This window comes from Urocitellus parryii, chromosome 7, assembly GCF_045843805.1.
Source record: "Urocitellus parryii isolate mUroPar1 chromosome 7, mUroPar1.hap1, whole genome shotgun sequence".
NCBI classification, from domain to species: domain Eukaryota; kingdom Metazoa; phylum Chordata; class Mammalia; order Rodentia; family Sciuridae; genus Urocitellus; species Urocitellus parryii.
Genome location: NC_135537.1, coordinates 52,043,393 through 52,062,415, shown reverse-complemented (window position 1 = coordinate 52,062,415; position 19,023 = coordinate 52,043,393).

Sequence of the window (19,023 nt, the reverse complement as noted above, 5' to 3'; positions counted from 1 at the left end):
TATTTTTTATTGTTATCAAACTTAAGTTGGGTTGGGGGAAGGCTTCCATTTTAACACCCTGTTACCCAGCCCCCAATTCAGCTGTGCTACCTAGGGGATGTAATTTACAGGGTCCATTCCTGTTAGGTTCTCTGGTCCCTGGAGGCGACCTTAGAGGATTGACTGTTTATCTCCTCCTATTTTATCATCTTTGTCCCTGTCTTTAGGCAGCAGCACAGAATTTCCTGGTGACACCTATAGTTGTGACCCCAGCTTGGAGAAACCCATTAATTCTTCTCCATCTGTTTGGATCAATAGCTGAGGCAACCCTGGGCATCATGGGTTTTGAGCACAGCATGGCCGTCCATCTTCCCCTTGAAATGCAGCGTAGAAATGCAGGACAATGTCAACATGGAAAGTAGTATTTGGTCTTTTTATAGTCAATGTTAAATTGTTTTCGTTTCTATCACATTTCTCTCAAATATAGCTTAAAGTTTATAAAGCTCTTTCAAACGAATTAAAACAGTTTCTCACTCAAAATGTGGAATACCAAAGGAATTATTCTTAACCTGAATTTACTGAAGAGGAAACTGAATTGTGCTTGAGGTCACTAATTGGGAGCAGACATGGAACTCACACTCAGGACTTCATGATCCCTGGCCATCACCCCTTTCTTCATTTGGGGGCTTTGTTAAACAATTAAAGGATGACATTTTCTATGATATTTTAAAGCTTCAACATTGTTATTTTGCTTCCATCCAAAGGATCAAAGAAAGAAATTTTCCACTTTGATGTAAAGTATGATGGAGTGCTACTAATGCCCGAGTCCCTCTGTTTCCCTGGATAATAGCTCCTTTTGTTAACATTAGCAGAGCCAGCCCGTGTCTTTATGAACCACCCTATAAATTCACCCTGAAATCCAGCTATCAAAAAGACCATAAGTACAAGCAGATATCTGGGCTCTGACAATTTAGGATAAGAAATATTAATTAAAAGGAAAATAAATAGAGAAAAGGAAAGTGGAGGAAGGTTAAAAAAATTAGTTGCCTGTATATTAGTTAATCCAATCCCTTCTTTGAGTTCCAGAGTAATAGACAAACATTAGTAAACACTTACTGAGTGTTTCATCTGGGGCCAAGGATGACACTTGGCCTGCTGTCCCCTCTTTCATGGAATAGCCAGTATAGCCCTGTCTTATCAGTACTGCTTTTGCTCCACTTTCCTGATGAGGAATGGAGGCTCACAGAGTTTACGCAGCTTGCCTAGCAGGCGAGCAGCTGGGCAGTATTCATAATCACACCACGGACTTTATTCTGACACCTGGGGAAATCGCATTTCATGAAAAAAAAAAAAAACAACTTCACAAATTAAAAAAAAAAAATTCACCCAACTCAGAAATGAGCTGCAGATGCCAACACCCATCCAACAGATTTACACTTTGTTCATTGGAATCTGGCTTCCGTGGAGACGGGTTAATCTTGCCAGTTTTTCTAGAAAATTAATTTGCTTTGCAGCAAAGCCTTAGGACAGTGTGTATTAAATATTACAGCTAAGCAAGATCCTCTAGCCAGGCACAAACTGTACAATTTAAAAAGGGAGGGGGGAGTAAATTAAGATAAAACAACATGAACCAGTTTTCATTTAAAGACAGGCTGGCCATGTAATATATTATTATTATTATTTCTTTCTAGCTACAAGGTCTTGACCCCTCAGGGATGTTGAAAAGAATGGCAGGATTGATTGAGGAAAAGGAAAAACAGCAACTTTAAAAAAAGCTTGTGGCAGATTAGATGGTGTTATGATGCCTGGTCATGACTTCCTCCTGCCAGAATGAGATTCATTAAAGAAAACTCTTAACTTAATTAAAACTCTGCTCACCAATAGCCTCCCCTTCAGATGTTAATAACCCACTAGGCCTGTTTGACAGTGTGGCTGTGGGTAATCAGTGGAAACCGTTTTTATTAAGAGGGATGACAAGAAGCACTAGGGAGATATTTGATGCGCTTTTAACCCAAACTGACAAAAACAGCTGCCTGATGGATGACTTCTTCTATCAGGGACCAGTGCTACTTTGAGTGTGGGGAGCAGTTGCTCCTCAGTTCAGATGGTCGTCCCTGGGCCAATGTGATGACGATGTTATTTCCTGTCTTATGTATGTGGTGAAAGTTGGCTTAGAGAGCAGCAGGCGGGAGGGGCTTTTGACTCAGCCCAGACCCCTTGGAGGATTGTGGTCTTTTCTTTGCTGATCACCAGAGTCGCTTATGCTCTGGAATAGATACAGCCACAATCCCTCCTGTGGGCATGTTAGTTTATGGAAAATGGCAGAAAACACATTTGTCCATGTCAAATGAGAATAAACTTTCCGTGCTGCCGTTTCATATATATCCATTGCTACAGCACTCGAAGGGCACATGGGGTTAGCGGAGCTGCTAAATGACAGGGTTCCTCTGGGTGAGCAGGTTTGGCACTTGCACCTGGAAGAAGACAGTGTAGGTCCCACACCTTGTATTTTGCCTCTCTAGTCCTGAGGGGAAGTTTTAAGTGTGTCCCCAGCCCCATCACCTAAATTTCAGGAAATAGGAATGTTAATGGGCATCAAAGGAGTATTTATTTGTTTGATCTTTTTACTGCATCATAAGCTTGTTAAAAACAGTCATTTGGGGCTGGGGATATAGGTCAGTTGGTGGAGTTCTTGCCTAGCATGCAACAAGGGTTCAAGCCTCAATACCACAAAAAACAAAAACAAACCAGTCGTTAATTATTTATATGACTTCCAGATTAGTGCTTGGCTCATAACAGAATTATTAATATTCTGAGTGAATTAGTTAATGAAGGTGTTTAGGCCTGATTTTAAAAGAGGCCACTTACCCTAGTCACTTTGAGGATGCTGTGGACAGAGGGGCAGGGTGCTTCTTGCTGGGGAAGAGCCTCCCTAAGGGGACCAGGTGTGCCCATGGTATGTAGCAAGGGGAAGGAGGTGTGAGGTGGGGTGCCTCTGTTCACTGTGCTCTGGGTCTTAGGGGAGAAAGGGCCCTGGGGGTTTTCAATTTGTCCTGAAGCTGACCAAGAGCTAAAACTCCCATGGCAGTGTTCTTGAAAATTCACTGAATTTTAGAATCTACTGAAAATATTAAAAATAAAAAACGAACAACTAACAACCAGGATCCCTTTTGTAATGATTTGGATTGTAAATGTCTCCTAAAGGCGTGAATGTTAAAGTCTTGGTCCCCAGCCATGGAACTCACTGCGAGGAGGTAGATCCTTCAGGAGGTGGGGCCTAGTGGACGGAAGTTGCCACTGGGGGCGTGTCCTTGAAGGGGATATTGGGACCCCAGTCTCTTCTTCGCTCTTGGCCTCCCAGCAGCTATGAGGTGAAGAGTTAGAGAACTCCCACACACTGACCATCATGATGTTCTGCTTTGCTACGGTCCCCAAAACAACAGAGTCAAGTGACCATGGACTGAAACCTCTGAAAACGTGAGCCCAAACAAACCTTTCCTTAAGATTTTTCATTCTCAGGTATTTGCTGCAGTGACAGAAAGCTGACTAACACATCACCCTAAAGGGAAAGAGAACCTGGGGGTTGTGATACATAAGGAATGTGTACTTTAAAAAAACAAAATCTTAAAATATGTGTGTGTGTGTGTGTGTGTGTGTGTGTGTGTGTGTGTGTGGTGAGTGTGTATCCACTCAGCTAGAGTTGGAAGCCCTGATGTGTCAGAATCACTCATGAAAGTTAAAAATTAGTAAACACAGCACCGTTCTTCCAGCCTTGACCAGGATGGGTTCACACTTGTATTGACACAGTATTTTGAAGAAGAGCGGGATGGAACAATTCTTTGGCTTAGGGTTTCACTTTTCGAAGAACAATTTAGGGTACTTTTTAAGAACACAGCTTCCTAAGTCTTCCCTAAATCTACTGAATCAGATTTTCCAAGAGAAGGATGTGGGACTTTGGCATTCAAAAAGAGCTCTAGGCTGGGCCAGGTGGTGCACATCAGCAATCCCAGCTACCTGGGGAGGCTGAGGTAGGAGGATCAATTGAGTCTAAGAATTGAGGACCAGCTTGGGCAACTGTGAGATCACAGCTCAAACAATCAAACAAAACCCCCTGAAAAGTGCTCCAGGTGATTCTCATGACTAGGGAACCAATACGTTGTCTTGATGTATTTCAACCCCAGACTAGCAACATCTATACCACCTGGAAACTTGTTAGAAATACAAATTCTTGGGCCCCACTCCAGTCAGAGAAATGCGGGGTTGGGGTTCAGCAATCTGTCATCTAAGAAGCCTTGCAGGTATTTGATACTCCAGTCTCAGAATCGCCACTCTTGTTCACTACCTCTGAAAGTTGTGGGCCAGGGACCAACTTCATTGGCATTACCTGGAGGCTAGTTAAAAATGCAGACTCTGGGTTGGGGGGACCCTTAGGCCCAATGAGGCCTAAGAAATTACTCTCCATTTAAAATAGATCTTCAGATGATTCCTATGCTCATTAAAATTTGAGAAACACTGCTTAAAACCCCAATAAATATCACTTTGCTATAGCATTAGAAAAATATAAGCTCTATTAATGAGAAGCAAAATCCAAAATCAGTAACATGTCTTCCTTCAAGAACAGAAGTGGCTTTAATTATAGAGAAACTATGAAGGAAATCACTTGGAACTATATTACTAAAATAAATCCCAGCACTGTGTTATTAATTAAGCTGAAGTGAAGGATTCAAGTAAAATTAAATGTAAAGTTCTTCTAACCATAATCCTGTATCACTTTTTCTCTCCATAAGGGTGTTTTCTAATTCAATATAGAGTTTGTCAAATTATTTTACTCCAGAGTCTGACTTCACTTCTTTGAAATATAAATTTGAAACACAAACTCTTTTGAAATATAAACACACATATAGACATACATATATATATATATATATATATATATATATATATATATATATATATATATATATATTAGATTAGTTAGAGTACTTTAGAGAAACAGAAACAATAGAATAATTTATCTCTATGTTAGAGAGAGGCATTTTAAGGAGCTGGTTCTCTTGATTGTGGGAACTGGCAAGTCCAAAATATGTGGGACAGAGCAGGGCAGCTGGCTGGAGATTCCAACAAGAGTTGATGTTGCAGTTTGATTCTGAGGGCAGGGTTCCTTCCTCCTTGGGGGACTTCAGTCTTTGTTTGCTCTTAAGACCTCAAACTGATTAAATGAGGCCCACCCAGGTAAAAGTAACTTCTGGGCTGAGGGGTAGTGGTGAGGCTTCCTGGAAGAATGCCTTTCTAGCACATTTCATGCCCTGAATTCCATCCTTAGCACTAGATGGTGTGTGTGTGTGTGTGTGTAAATAAGTAATTTCTAGAAAATACCTTCACAGAATGTCCCTATTGAAGGAAAAGTCCAGATTGATGATTTTTTAAACACCTGAACACTATAGTTGAGCCAGTTTGACACAATAACATCAACACACACACATATATACCCACGCACAGGTGTGTTCATGAAACATTTTTGAAAGTTCAAGAAAGTCATGAAATATGCCTATTTTCAGAGCTAGTGATAATTCATCAACTGTATTGACTATTACTCAGTGTAAATATAATTGAACTCTTTTTCTTCTGTTTTTCTCCCTCTTTCCCATCTTGCCTTAAGTCTTCAGACAGTATAAAAATCTGAGTACAACCTATGGTGTGACAAATAGCTGTCACAATTGCTCATTTCCTGTTATAACTGTTAATAGCAAATTTGAATTGTCATTTCTGACAGTTGTGACTTGAGGCACAGGTGAATCTTCCTTTATGTCAAACATTGCCCCCTGGGGTTTAAGGAAACTTGGTTTGAACCCTGTGCTTGCCGCGGCTGGGAGCAGTCAGAAGTCCTCTTTCACATTGCCAGCCCACTCTCCTCAGGGCTTCATCTTGGCTTCTGTGTCCATGAGGGCCATATACTGTGGCCTCTGTGTGTAGAATGACAAATCAGACTGGGCAATGTGACAGCTGTCATGAAGCTTGACATGTATTGATTTTGAGGGCTTGTCTTTTAGCACACTATTTTTTAAACATGAAATGATTTCTTTGAGTATGAGGTCACTTTGTGTGTGTATGACCCCGAAGACCCTGTGATTTTGCATGGCCCAGAGAGAGAGAAAAGACTAGAAGAATTTGAGTGTGGCAGCTAAAGGCTCCATGGATTTTGGCTTTGTCTTAGTTCCTGTGTGTGAGAGTCACTTTTAGACATCACCAAGGTTATGCAAAACACTGTGGAAATGTCAGCAATTCCAGACATTCATTTGCCCACAGTTTGTTAGGTGGGTGATGGTATCAGGTGGGACTCTCAGCTGTGACGAATTCAACTTGATCTGGCTTAAGATAAAAGTAGGCTTTGTTGGAGATAACACTGTACTAAAGACTGACTGCAGGGCCTGGGGCAGCTTGAGACACCTGGCTCTGGGTTCTGTGTCTCCTGGGACTGGCTTATCCCTGACCATTCTCTCAGGCTTCTCTGGGAGGTGGGGTCTGATTGCTGACTGAACTGTTACAGGAACCTAGCTCAAGGTCAAAGAGGACCCAGGTTTTACTACTAGTCTCAGCAGATCCGTCTCACTAAAGGCCTTCATTTGACCTGGATTCAGTCACATGCTCATCCCTAGACCAGTCACTGCTGGTAGGAAGGGGGTTCTGCTAAGGCTCAACCCTGGGGCATGTCACCTTCTTATAGAAGGGGTGGGGAGGGGTTTGTTCCCAAAATGGGACAAAGTTGGGTGGAAGAGATAAAAGCTACTAGGGTTTAAACAAGAATTAACTTGTTCATGGACTTCAGTTCCCAGAACTGGGAATTGAACCCAGGGGTACTTTACCACTGAGCTATATCCCCAGCCCTTTTAATATTTTGAGGCAGATTCTCATAAAGTTGCTAATTCTTGCTAATTTGCTGAGGCTGGCCTTGAACTTGCCATCCTGATCCTCCTCCCTCAGCATCCCAAGTCACTGAGTTGATAGGCGTTCACCTTTGTGCCTGGCCTATTTTATTTTTGAGACTGGTAATTTCTAGAAAATACCTTCACAGAAGGTCCAGATTGAAGGGTTTGAATTTAAGATCATCCTGCCTCAGCCTCCTGAGTGGCTGGTATTACAGGCTTGTGCCCCTGTGCTGGGCTTGTTCATGGATTTTATCTATCTATTTATTTATTTAAAATGTTTGTAGTTGCAGGTAGACAGCATGCCTTTATTTTATTTATTTTTATGTGGTGCTGAGGATCGAACCTAGTGCCTCACATGTGCAAGGCAGGCGCTCTGCCACTAAGCTGCAGCCCCAGCCCTGTTCATGGATTTTAATAGCTCTGTTGTCAGCCCCTCCTTCTATGGGAAGAGTTTCTTGCCCTTCTTTAAAGAGGTGTTTGGTTCTTCACAGGATACTTCCCAAGGTAGTCAGTTTTTGTTCTATGCCAGTTTTGTTCATGCAGTACACACAAACACACACACACACACACACACACAATTTATATATATATATATTGGTACTAGGGATTGAATCCAGGGTCACTATATCACTGAGCCACATCCCCAGCCCTTTTTATTTATTTATTTTTTTATTTTGAGACAGGGTATCACTAAATTGCTGAGGGTCTTGCTGAATTTCTGAGGCTGGCCTTGAACTTGCAATACTCCTGCCTCAGTCTCCTGTGTTGCTGGGATCATAGGTATGTGCCACCAGGCCTGGCTCCATTTATATTTATTTCTTCTTGGGGGACTTTGGCAGTGATAGCAAGGTGTTCAAGGTACACATTGGGAATTCTGTTTGATTATGATATAATACTTCTCTGGTATAAGGTATAAAATTATTTTAAGTGGCTTTTTTTTTTCAGTAAGTAGATGCTTTTGTACTTTATTCAAGCAATCCTTTTGGATACCTAAATCTTTTCTCTCCTATAAATATGGCAGGTGGAGTTTTCTTTTGTCTTTAAACCCTTATTTTTCTCTTCACTTTTGTTAGAGTAGGTGTTTTATTTTTAATTATTTATTTGTCTAATTAGTTATACATGGCAGCAGAATGCATTTCAAGTCATAGTACACATATAGAGCATAAGTTTTCATTTCTCTGGTTGTACACAAAGTAGAGTCACACCATTCATGTCTTCATACATGTACTTAGAGTAATGATGTCCATCTCATTCCACCATCTTTCCTACCCCCATCCTCCCTCTCTACCCTTCCTTCCCCTTTGCCCTAACCAAAGTTCCTTCATTCCTCCTATGCTCCACCCCCCACCCCCATTATGGATCAGCATCCACAAATCAGAGAAAACATTCTGCCTTTGGTTTTTCGGGATTGGCTTACTTTGCTTAGCATGATATTCTCCAACTCTATTTACCTGGAAATGTCATGATTTTAATCTCTTTTAATGCTGGATAATAGTCCTGTGTGTGTGTGTGTGTGTGTGTGTGTGTGTGTATGCCACACTTTTTTTTAATCCATTCATCTATTGAAGAGTCTCTAGGTTGGTTCCACAATTTATCTATTGTGAATTGTGCTGCTATAAACATTAATGTGACTGCATCACTGTAGTATGCTATTATTAAGTCCTTTGTGGTTATATACTGAGAAGTGGGATGACTGGGTCAAATGGTGGTTCCATTCCATGTTTTCTAAGGAATCTCCATACTGCTTTCCATAGTGGTTGCACCAATTTGTAGTCTTACCAGCAATGTATGAGTGTGCCTTTTCCCCCACATCCTTGTCAACTTTTATTGTTGTTTGTATACTTTTTAAAAAAAATTGTAGTTGGACACAATACCTTTATTTTATTTTTATTTATTTTTATGTGGTGCTGAAGATCGAACCCAGGGCCTTGTATGTGCTAGTTAAGCACTCTATCACGGAGCTATAGTCTCAGCCCTGTTGTTTGTATTCTTAATAGCTGCCATTCTGACTGGAGTGAGATGAAATCTTAGAGTAGTTTTGATTTGCATTTCTCTAATTGCTAGAGATGTTGAACATTTTTTCATATAATTGTTTATCATCTTCTGATAAGTGTCTGTTCAGTTCCTTAGCCCATTGATTGGGTTATTTGTTGTTTTGTTGTTTTTTGAGTTCTTTATATATCCTAGAGATTAGTACTCTATCTGATGTGTGTGTGTGGTAAAAATTTGCTCCCATTCTGTAGGCTCTCTCTTCACCTCACTGTTTCTTTAGCTGAGAAGAAACTTTTCAGTTTGGATCCATCCTACGTATTGATTCTTGATTTTATTTCTTGCACTTTAGGAGTCTTGTTAAGGAAGTTGGGGCCTAATCTGACATGATGAAGATTTGGGTCTACTTTTCCTTCTATTAGGCACAGGGTCCTAGGTCCTTGGTCCACTTTGAGTTGAGTTTTATGCATGGTGAGAGATAGGGGCTTAATTTCATTTTGCTGCATATGGATTTCCAGTTTCCCCAGCACCACTTGTTGAAGAGGGTATCTTTTTTCTCCAATGTATGTTTTTGGCACCTTTATCTAGTATAAGAAAACTAATTATGTGGGTTTGTCTCTGTGTCCTCTATTCTGTGCCATTGGTCTACAAGTCTATTTTGGTGCCAATACCATGTCCTTTTTGTTACTATTGCTCTGTAGTATAGTTTAAAGTCTGGTATAGTGATGCCACCTGCTTCACTCTTCTTACTAAGGATTGCTTTGGCTATTTTGGGTCTCTTATTTTTCCAGATGAATTTTATGATTGCTTTTTCCATTTCTATGAGGAATGTCATTGGGATTTGGATTGGAATTACATTTTGAATCTGTAGAGTGCTTTTGGTAGTATGGTCATTTTGACAATATTAATTCTGCCTATTCAAGAACAAGGGAGATCTTTCTATCTTCTAAGTTCTTCTTTAATTTCTTTCTTTAGCGTTCTGTAGTTCTCATTGTAGTCTTACCAGCAATGTATGAGTGTGCCTTTTAAAAATAAATTTATTCTTTCGTTAATTCCTGAGGGTTTTTTTTTTGAGGCTATTGTAAATGGGGTAGTTTTCCTATTTTCTCTTTCAGAGGATTTGTCACTGTTGTACAGAAATGCCTTTGACTTAATGGGTGTTGATTTTATGTCCTGCTACTTTGCTGAATTCATTCATTAGTTCTAGAAGTTTTTTAGGTTATTATGATAGATTTTGATACTCAAATTCTCTGAGTTGACTGTTAAGGGACTCTTCAAGCTGGCTCCAATACACTTTTTTTTTGTACTGGGGATTGAATTTAGGGGCACTTGACTACTGAGCCATCCCCAGCTCTATTATTATTTTTTTTATTTGTTCTAATTAGTTATACATGACAGTAGAATGCATTTTGACACATTGTACACAAATGGAGTACAATGCTTTATTCCTTTGGCTGTACATGGTCACTCCAGTAGTGTAATCATACATGATAAGGTAATGTTCATCTCATTCCACCATCCAGCCCACTTCCACACCCTCTCCCCTCTGCCCAATCCAAAGTTCCTTCATTCTTCTCTCTCCCTCCCCGCATTATGATCATCATTCACTTATCAGAGAAAATATTTGGCCTTTGGTTTTTTGGGTTTGGCTTATTTCACTTAGTATAAGATTCTCCACCTCCATCCATTTACCTGTAAATGCCATGATTTCATTCTTTTTTTAGGCTGAGTAATATTTCATTGTGTATATACACTACATTTTCTTCATCCATTCATCTGTTGAAGGGCATTTAGATTGGTTCCATAGTTCAGCTATTGTGAATTGAGCTGCTATAAACATTGATGTGGCTGTGTCACTGTGGCATGCTGATTTTAAGTCCTTTGGGTATAATCCGAGGAGTGGGATAGCTGAGTCGAATGGTGGTTCCATTCCAAGTTTCTGAGGAATTTCCATACTGCTTTTCAGAGTGGTTGAACCAATTTGCAGTCCCACTAGCAATATATGAGTGTCCTCAACCCTATTTTGTATTTTTCTTAGAGACCGGGTCTCACTGAGTTGCATAGCACCTCACTTTTCCTAGGGCTGGCTTAGAAATTGAGATCCTCCTGTCTCAGCCTTCCAAGCTGCTGTGCCACTGCACCTGGTTCCTATGTACCTTTGACATAGTTCATTGTTCTTTAAGTATCTCCCTGATTTTTAAAAATTTTTTGATCAATAAGATGTTATAGGTCATCTTATACCTTTCCTTCCCTAGACCTGGAACCAGCCATTTCTGCAAGAGACCCTGGTTTATTTTTGGGAAGATGGCAAACAGGTTCTGGTTGTTAGATACGTTCATTACTGTTGGGCCGTGCTCATGTGCTATGCTCATTACTTCTAGCCTTTTCTAGGAGACAAGAGCTAGGGACCACACACACAGGCATGCTCGTACATGACATATGTATTAATGTCCGTATCTAAACATATCTATCCACCATCTATCGTCTATCAAAAGTGGTAAGGTTGGGCTGGGGACATAGCTCAGTGGTACAGTGCTTCTGTAGTGTGCGTGAGGCCTTGGCTTTGCTCCCCAGTACTGCAAAAAATAAAACACAAAATATCACACTCATTCAAAAGATCACAGGATTCAGGCTGGTTCCACTGTCCTTCATACATGCACTTATTTGACCAGTCTTTCTATATGGAACTTTCCTCTTATCACCTTTGCCGCCTCTTCCTCAGCATGGACATCTCATCCACCAGTTCTACCACCCGTCATGCTGCCTCCACCCTCTGCGTGGTCACTGTCCCCCACCCCCTGCTTATACCCCAAACCCTCTCAATGCCGCCCTTAGCACCTCACACACAAGTGTCCTTTTCATCCCCCTGGGGCTTTGTCATGGCTTGCTGGGAAGTCTGCCTGAGCACAGGAGTTTTCTTTTAAGGGAGAAAATGCCAGAGGTGGGTTTAGAAAGGTCAGCTCCCTGGGCCCTTGTGAGTGGAGTGTGGGGTCACTTGGAAGTGCATCGCACTGTGGGCTAGATTACTATGCAGCTAAAAAGACAGCTAAAGAGCTACAAGTCCTGAGTGTTCCATGTTTTCCACAGATGGCCTTCCAGGGACCATTCTGTCCTCGAGGAAATCAAGGCCTGTGCAGGTTTCTCATGCAGCTTTCCTTTGGTCTTGTCCGTTGGAGCGCAGGCCTCCAGGATTGAGTTCTGTTACTTGCTGTGGCGTCTTAAATTCTTAACCAATCAGCAGTTTGAACCTCTCTGCCCTCCTGAGCCTCAGTGGAAAGTTGTTGGTGATCCCCGCTATCGTCCCCTTTGTGCCTGGGATAGACAAATTCAGAGAAGGTTGATCAGCTGAGCACAGGGAGGCTTTGGAAAAAGCCCTGGCACACCTCCCTTCAGTGGACCCCAGAGGGCTTCTGTGACTGTCCCAGGTCCACAGAGGGAGGGAGCGGCCTTTCTGACATCCCAGGCCTATGCTGTTTCTTCAGCATACCAGTCATTACCACTTTGGCTGCATTCAGGTTACTTGAAATCATTGAAGGCATATGTTTGAGCAATCGTGTAGTCAAGGAGGTGGTAGAAGAGCCAAAACGTTGAAGAATTGGAGAATTATTTTTTTTTGCAGGTGTGGGGCATACCAGGGGTTGAACTCAGGGGCACTCAACCACTGAGCCACATCCCAGCCCTATTGTATATATTATTTAGAGACAGGGTCTCACTGAGTTGCTTAGCGCCTTGCTATTGCTGAGGCTGCTTTGAACTTGTGATCCTCCTGCTTCAGCCTCTTGAGTGGCTGGGATTACAAGCATGCTCCTGGCTAGAACTGGAGAACTTTAGATGTGGTTGGTACTCTGCAGAGTACTCACACTACCTGGCCTGAACCTACTAAGGCCCTTTTTGTTTTGATTTTTCCCACCTGGTGTGAGTGTCTTTTCTGATGAAGAGATACTAATGTTACTAATGTGCTTGATTATGGGCAGCTTCTGGGTTCTCCTTTCAGTTTTATTTTAGTGTGCCTGGGATAGACAAATCCAGAGAAGGTTGATCAGCTGAGCATTTGCCATGCCTCAAGAAACAGCCAGTCAAGGTACTACTTAACATTTCTTTCTTGGCCCTTGCTTTTGGCTTAAAGCAGATGTTCCCATTATACCAGAATCATGGCCCAAGATGGGGTGGGAATGGAACAAGTGCTGTGTGTGATGCAGCGAAAAAAGAGCAAAGATAATTTGCCACATTCTGGTTCATTCCCTGCTTGTCTTCTTTTATTCTTTTTTTTTTTTTTTTTGAAATCTTTATTTAGCACTCCGTGAAGAACTCCTGAGTGAGAAAAAGAATTTTTTCCCATCCTGAACTTTTTCCCATCCAGGAATAGTAAATTACGGAATACATCTATTATTAATATAACACTATATCACTTGCCACATGGGCTCCCCACCCATGCTTTTGAGGATCCTTCCTCTTGGCACCTGGCAATTGTTACCCTCACGAGCCTTGAAGTGTTCTCCACTACGTGATCTTGCTTGTGAGCGTGTTGGCATATAACATGGATAGGAATGAATTTGGACACGATATATCAAATAGTACAAATGGCACACGTGGCCTATTTCCCGACATTCTGTTGAGACTTCATAACTGCGTTTCATCATCATCACAGTATTGTTCTAGTTCCTAGACTCTCCAGGTTATCCTGTCATTTCCCCATGTCTATTTACCTCATTAGTGACTCTGTGCTCATTCTGTGCTTTTGGATCCAGTTACTGGACAAAAACAAACGGGACTTTCCACCCCATGCCCTTGGTGCTCTTTGGGAGGCTCATTTCAGCAGGTCTAGGTCTTCCTGGCATTGCATTGCCATCCAGATGAGGACACAGCCCGCCCTCGGGACTGATGATTTTATATAGCATGTGTTTAGAGGTAGTCAAGTCTCTTAGTTTCTTTCAAACAACAGCCATGTTTCCTCTTCAAAGAGCATCACACTATTAACCTCCTTCTCTTCCAAGCAAGCGCACCTTTTCCATCGCACCAGAGAAAAATATCCTGAGAACATACCCACATGTTCCAAATTTGGCTGCCTTCTTGACTCTCCCAAGAGCAAACTGAAAAGAAAAATTATACCCCTGTTCTCCTGGGATAATTTATATAATCTGCGCCTTTTATCCACGCGAAGTCTTTATACATTTTATTTTTCACTATTTATTGTTATATACTGAAAGAAAATTCTGTATAATCTCCACATCTAGGAATTTCTCTATTAGCATATTAATGCATGGACCTCTGCATTTTCTTACAGTCTAGTTCTTTGAATGGGATTATTGTGTACATACTCTTTTTTAATCTAAATTTTAAAATTTTAATTGAGCATATTTTTAAAAACCTTTCATGTTAATAAATAAAATTTGAAGAATCCCAGCATTGAGGTGCAGTCATAGAAGGAGACAGGATGATTAATAGCAAATAGCCTTACAGCTGATTCCTCAGTATCCTCATAGAATCCCAAATTAGGCAAACATCACTTTGGCGGAGAGGCTTATTTGAATGAATTGATGAAGAGTTCACACCATGATCTGTGATTATATTTTGCTCATTTATTTAATCTCTTATTTTTTTGTCCACCATTCCCTTCTGGAATGTAAATACAACACCTGACACACAGTAGGTTCTCAATACCTACTTTTTGATGAATAAATGAGTCAGTAAATTCATATCCTCACTTGTCACTATAACCAAATGAATTGTGGCAAAGACAATGCTCACCAAATCCCCATGTTCTTCCCTACATTTCCCAGGAGCCCTTGCAGAGAGGTTGTAGTCACGTGACAAATCTGGACCCATGAACTGTGACCTCTGGGCTCTGGCATTTAAGAGCTGGGATGCTTCCCACCTTTCTTTCTTTCCCAGCCTTGAGACCTTGGAGGCCAGGTGTTTCAGTTTGCATTGCTCCAGGGTAGAAAGAAGACATGAAACCACATCGGACCTTAGGTGACAGATAAAGCATTTTTTGAGTCACTGATATTTTAGAGTCTGCCTTTTTTGGACTTACTGAAACACAGCCAAGACTATCCTGATAAATGCAGATATAAAACCAGAATTAGATATTTGCCCTTTGGACCTGGAATTAAACAAATTTAATTGACATAAAGATAACCTATGACTTTCACCTCATGGTTTTATTTGCTTTTTTTTTTTTTTTTTTTTACCCCTTCAATGCTAGGGATGAAATCCAGGGCCTCTCACATGCTAGGCAGGTGCTCTACCACTGAGCTACACCCCCAGCCCCATTTGTCTTTAAAACACCCACCCTGAAGTGCTTGGCTGAAAGCAAAGGATTCCAAACCTAAAAATGTTCAGAATATAAAATAGATTTCTTCATATATGTCATGGGTTTAAAATAAAATGATTTAGTATGCTGTCTAGATTTCTATTGTAAAGATGAATTCTACTCAACTCATGGATTGTTTATAATTATGGAACAGAAGCAGTTCTTTTAGAACTGTGTTGAGGAACAAATGTTTGTGATCTTGGGGTGTCATATTTTTAGGCCGACAGCTGCAGTGATAGCAAGTATGAGGAAGAGAGAGAGCAATTGGTTTGCTGGGGTCTATCATTTATTTGTTTCAGAAGTTTCTAAACTTTCTTATTATGGTCACTCAGTAATTGACTCACAGACTGTAGATTAAAGGAAAAAAATATATACATATTCATATACTTACATATAGACACCTACGCGTGCGAGCGCGTGCGCACAAACACACACACACACACACCCCAGGTTTTTATGTAGTTAAGCCCACACCACTTAATGGTAGAGCTTATACAGTGCCTGAGGGGAGACACCTTGTTTCCCTCAAAAGTTTAAAATGTGAGCTTGGAGGTAGCTCAGTGGTAGAGTACTGGCCTTGCAAACATGAGGTCCTGGGTTCCGTCCCCAGCACTGCAAATAATAAATAAATAAATAAATACTTCTTGCAGGGCCCATCTCCTTCACTGCAGTGTCCCAGGGCACTTCAGTGCACAGTTTTGGAACCACAGAGTTTGATTTGCTATTTGCAAGAGTTGAGAGGCCTGTCTTTTGAGATGGCACTGATCTTTGACCTTTCATGAGCCTCTGTTTTGTGGTTGAGAAATTTGACTGTCTGCTCAGAACATATAAAAAGGTAACTTGAGCTTCATCAGAACTTTGGAGCTTCAAAGTTATTGTTCTACTCATTTCCCATTTCATTGAAAGAAGTCCCCAGTGTAGAGAAGGGCCGGGGTCACTAGACAAGAGTGGAGTGGCAAGATAGTTATTCTCTGATAATTTCCAGCCACTATTTTCTTGGCTTCTAGCTGTCCATGCCCTTGTAGGTTTCTTGTGACCTCTCTGGATAATCCTTCAGTTCCTTTCATTAGCTAATCCTCACTACGGAGCTTTTAATTATTAACATTCTTTAGTCTTGACTTCCATTAAAGTATGAGCAGATGACTTCTAAAACTTTAATTTCTTTTCTTCTTACTAGTGTTTCATTTTTTTTTAAAGAGAGAATTTTAAATATTTATTTTTCAGTCTTTTTCGGCGGACACAACATCTTTGTTGGTATGTGGTGCTGAGGATTGAACCCAGGCCACACGCATGCCAGGCGAGCGCGCTACCGCTTGAGCCACATCCCCAGCCCACTAGTGTTTCATTTTGAAAAATTCTCTGGTCTTTCAATAAAAGAAAGTCAGCTTTGATAGCCAGGTGTAGGAATCTTGGGGAGACAGAGTGGAAGTGCATTCCAGGGGTGTCTCCTTGACTCACCTTCTCTCAGGTCCCATAAAGAGAATTTGGAGCCTGTGAAGGGAACAGATGCAGGGCCCAGGAGATGACCAGCAGTATGGGGAGAGGGCTAACAGTGAAGCAGGAGAAAATAGGACATACACAGCATCTGGGGAGATGATTCCTGACAGCAAAGCTTCCGTCTTCCCACATTGCCCTAGAGTCAGGGTCTCTACCCTGGCTGTTCAAGAGAATCAGCAGGGAGATTTTTTTAAATGCCAGAGCTCCACCATGAAACAATAAAATCAGATTTGAGGAGCAGGGCTTGGACATCAATTTAAGAACATTGCTAAAGGCATTCCAGTGAATAGTCAGGTTGGAAAATCACCTTGCTAGAGGAAGCTGACCTGAGAAACAAGTAGAGGTAAGGATGAGGAAGAGTGAACTTGACTTTCTCCCTGGTCTGCCAGTAGGACCAGGGGACCGAGACCTGGAAGTCATCTGGTAGACATCTTGCAACCACATACGGCACAGAAATAAATCTAATATGGAGGTTGGGTGAGATGGAGAAGAATCAACTCTTTATGACCTCATTTGAGACCTTTCTAAAGCCAGCACTGTTTCTGGAAGTATCAGATATATATCCCACACCTCTTTTTTTCTTAAGCCAGTATGGTCTGGGTGTTCTGCCTTTTTAAGAGAGACAACTGAGGGCTGCTTCTTGGCTATTATTCCCCACCTCCCCCTTGAACTCCAAAACCTTGAAGGAGTGTTTGTACTTTAGCTGATATGAAGGACTTTATTTTTGTTTTGGTTGGCAGGGTGATCCTTGTGTCTCAATAGTTGTTCTCCCTTTCATCTATGTAATAACATTTTTAGCTGAGCCGCCTAGAAAAATCAAAACTACAATTCTCAGCCTCCCATTGTAGCTGTGCCACGTGGTCAATGGAGTATAAGCAGAAGCATAATGTGGTAGCACCTAGAATCCTTACAGACAGCAAGAGTGGGGCCTTTTCTCCTTCCTTCCTCCAATTTGCTCTCTGAACCACAGATGACTCCATCTTTGACTTGAGGATGGAGGTCACCGTACCTGAAGATGATGGAGTGTGAGCTAAATAGGGAGCTTGAGTCCTGGAACTCCAGAGAGCACAGCCACCACATCATCTCTGGCCTGATACTTTTAGAGTTCATTTGTGTGAATTAGAAATACATTTCCATCTTAATAAGCCAGTGCTATTTTGGATTTTCGTTCCCTCAAAGCTGAATCAAATTCTGACTAATATATTCCGTAAGTTTCATCTTGATAGATTTGGACCATCGCTTTGTGTCTCTGGGTCTCAGTGTCATCATTCAATATCATTCCTGCTCCATTCAACTCTCTGTCATCTGTTAATGAGATCAGTGTGCCATCTGTGCTTCCATCCAAGTCATTAATGAAAATAGGATCTGAAAGGGCTGAGGTCAGTAGCCTCCAGACTGCACCAGAGTGCTCCCTCATTAGGGTTCCAGTCATCTTCCCACCTTGTCTTTGGACATGGGGGATGAAGTGTGGTACAGAGGGACCGAAGGAGAGTTTTAGCTATAGTAGGTCTCAAGACTTTAGTGTCTTTCCCACTATTTTGTATTATTATATTGCACCAATACAAAAAATATTAGCGTTCTAGGATCACCTAGAGGGCTTTTTAACAGATTGCTGGGCCCCATCCCCAGGTTTTGAATTCAATAGGTGCAGCTCGAGACCCAAGTATGTGTACTTTCAATATGTATCAGGTGATGCTGTGATGGTCTAAGGACCATACTTGGACAACCACCCTAGCTGGAAAGTGAATTCCAAAGGAGAATATTTAACGCTTGGCTCTGTAAGGTTAAGTCCTTGAGGCACCAAGAGAGGATGAACTGCAGAGTATCGGGGAAGAATTGGACTGTGGTGGACCAGTGCACTGCGTTGTGGCTCACAGGAAGAGAGCTGTGGGAGTTTGGGAGGCTGGTCCATTTGATTTGGGGGAGGCTGCAAGAGCTCTTGTCCAGTGGCTTCTGTTTTCTTGGTGGAGAATAAGTAAGAACATAAACTGGAGCATTAATGTTTAGCTATGTGAGAAGTTATGACCTAGGGAACAATAGGTGAAATCAAGCAAGGTTGAGTAACTTTAAGGAGTAAGTGGACTAATCTTGGTCTTAGTACATTACTAAGAACATCTAAGTCTTTTGGGGGTGGGGGGGTTCTGGGGATTGAACTTAGGGGCACTCAACCACTGAGTCACATCCCCAGCCCCTTTTTTTTTTTGTATCTTAGAGACAGGGGTCTCAGTGAGTTGCTTAGCTTCTCGCTGTTGCTGAGGCTGGCTTTGAACTCGCAATCCTTCTGCCTCAGCTTCCCGAGCCACTGGGATTACAGGTATG